This window comes from Pseudophryne corroboree, chromosome 8 (genome assembly GCF_028390025.1).
Source record: "Pseudophryne corroboree isolate aPseCor3 chromosome 8, aPseCor3.hap2, whole genome shotgun sequence".
NCBI lineage: Eukaryota > Metazoa > Chordata > Amphibia > Anura > Myobatrachidae > Pseudophryne > Pseudophryne corroboree.
Window position 1 is genome coordinate 161,281,242 of NC_086451.1, and position 3,203 is coordinate 161,284,444.

Consider the following 3,203-nt stretch of genomic DNA (forward strand, 5'->3'; position numbering starts at 1 on the left):
CCCGTGGCTGACTGAGGCAGGGGTGACTGGGAGATAGTGGGTGACTGAGGCAGGGTTGACAGGGATAGTGGGTGACTGAAGCAGGGGTGATAGGGTGACAGTGGGTGACTAAAGCAGGGGTGACTGGTATAGTGGGTGACTGAGGCAGGGATCGCAGGTATAGTGGTTGACTGAGGCAGCGGTGACTGGGAGATAGTGGGTAACTGAGGCAGGGGTGACAGGGAAAGTGTGTGACTCAGGCAGGGGTGACAGGGAGATAGTGGGCAGCATATCTCTGCCTCACTGCAGCAGCACATTCCTGCTTCAATGACAGCAGCACATCCCTGCCTCGCTGACGGCAGCACATCCCTGCCTCGCTGACGGCAGCACATCCCTGCCTCGCTGACGGCAGCACATCCCTGCCTCGCTGACAGCAGCACATCCCTGCCTCGCTGACAGCAGCACATCCCTGCCTCGCTGACAGCAGCACATCCCTGCCTCGCTGACAGCAGCACATCCCTGCCTCGCTGACAGCAGCACATTTCTGCCTCGCTGACAGCAGCACAGCACTGCTTTGCTGACAGCAGCACATCACTGCTTCACTACCAGCAGCACATCCCTGCCTCACTGGCAGCAGCACATCCCTGCCTTACTGACAGCTGTATATAGGGCCTAATTCAGACCTGATCCCTGCTGTGCATATTCACACAACAGGAGATCAGGTCTGTAGTTTGCACAGTTGATAGAGTGTTGATCTTGCACTATCAATGTAAGCCTCACATAGGTTTGATACACATGTAAGTTTGTTTTTATTTTACTACATTGTGGTTTGTGGCTCTATACCATGTAATGCATGTCTTTTAACAGTAGTCAAGTCTTCCAATGTGCTTGTTAGTGAAACCCAATACATAGCTTTATTTTATTTTGTTTCTTCAAATATTGAATGCATATGTCTTATAACTTTTTTTTTTTTTAATATATATATATATATATATATATATATATATATACATTTTTATTATAAGATTTTCAATGACACAAGTACATCCAAGTTGCAGATTATGGATTGTGAAGGACAAATCAACCATATAAACAATTTAAGCAATTTAAATTGCATGCAGGTAGTAGAATATCAAACTCCTTGGATGAGAGTTGGTCGTAATAAACTAGGATAGAAAAGAATACAGTAGAAAATAAGATTTTAAACCTACCGGTAAATCTTTTTCTCGTAGTCCGTAGAGGATGCTGGGGACTCCGTAAGGACCATGGGGATAGACGGGCTCCACAGGAGACATGGGCACTTTAAGAAAGACTTTAGTTCTGGGTGTGCACTGGCTCCTCCCTCTATGCCACAGTTAGAGAAACTGTGCCCAGAGGAGACTGACAGTATGAGGAAAGGATTTTGTTAATCCAGGGCAAGATTCATACCAGCCACACCAATCACACCGTATAACTTGTGATAAACTACCCAGTTATCAGTATGAAAAAACAACATAGCATCAGTGCAGGACCGATGCAACTATAACATAACCCTTATTGAAGCAATAACTATATACAAGTATTGCAGAAGTAGTCCGCACTTGGGACGGGCGCCCAGCATCCTCTACGGACTACGAGAAAAAGATTTACCGGTAGGTTTAAAATCTTATTTTCTCTAACGTCCTAGAGGATGCTGGGGACTCCGTAAGGACCATGGGGATTATACCAATGCTCCAAAACGGGCGGGAGAGTGCGGATGACTCTGCAGCACCGATTGAGCAAACATGAGTTCCTCCTCAGCCAGGGTATCAAACTTATAGTATTTTGCAAAGGTGTTTGAACCCGACCAAGTAGCAGCTTGACACAGCTGTAGTGCCGAGACCCCTCGGGCAGCCGCCCAAGAAGAGCCCACTTTCCTCGTGGAATGGGCCTTGACCGATTTCAGTAACTGCAATCCAGCCATAGAATGCGCTTGCTGAATCGTGTTACAAATCCAGCGAGCAATAGCCTGCTTTGAAGCAGGGGCACCAATCTTGTTGGTTGCATACAGGACAAACAGCGCTTCAGTTTTCCTGACTCTAGCCGTCCTGGCCACGTAAATTTTCAAAGCCCTGACCACATCAAGTAACTCGGAATCCTCCAAGTCACGCGTAGCCACAGGCACCACAATAGGTTGGTTCATATGAAAAGATGAGACCACTTTTGGTAGGAATTGAGGACGGGTCCGCAATTACGCTCTATCCACATGGAATACCAAATATGGGCTTTTATGTGACAAAGCCGCTAATTCCGACACTCGCCTAGCCGAAGCCAAGGTTAATAACATGACCACCTTCCACGTGAGATAATTTAACTCCACTGTTTTAAGTGGTTCAAACCAGTGTGATTTTAGAAAACTTAACACCACGTTAAGGTCCCAAGGTGCCACCGGAGGCACAAAAGGAGGCTGAATATGCAGCACTCCTTTTACAAAAGTCTGAACTTCTGGAGGAGAAGCCAATTCTTTTTGAAAGAAAATGGATAAGGCCGAAATCTGGACCTTAATAGAGCCTAATTGTAGGCCCAAATTCACTCCAGTTTGTAGGAAGTGAAGGAAACGGCCCAGATGGAGTTCTTCCGTAGGAGCATTCCTGGCCTCACACCAAGAAACATAATTTCGCCATATACGGTGTAATGTTTTAACGTTACATCCTTCCTAGCCTTTATCAGCGTAGGGATGACCTCAACCGGAATGCTAGGATCCGGCATTCAACCGCCATGCCGTCAAACGCAGCCGCAGTAAGTCTTGGAACAGACAGGGCCCCTGATGCAACAGGTCCTGTCTTAGAGGAAGAGGCCACGGATCTTCTGTGAGCATTTCCTGCAGATCCGGATACCAGGTCCTCCGTGGCCAATCTGGAACAATGAGGATTGTTCTCACTTTTCTTTGTCTTATTATCCTCAACACCTTGGGTATGAGAGGAAGAGGAGGAAATACATAGACCGACTGGAACACCCACGGTGTCACTAGGGCGTCTACAGCTACTGCCTGAGGGTCTCTTGACCTTGCGCAATACCTCTGTAGCTTTTTGTTGAGCCGGGACGGCATCATGTCTATCTGTGGCAGTTCCCACCGACTTGTAATCTGTGCAAAGACTTCCTGATGAAGTCCCCACTCTCCCGGATGTAGGTCGTGTCTGCTGAGGAAGTCTGCTTCCTAGTTGTCCACTCCCGGAATGAACACTGCTGACAGTGCGCTTGCGTGA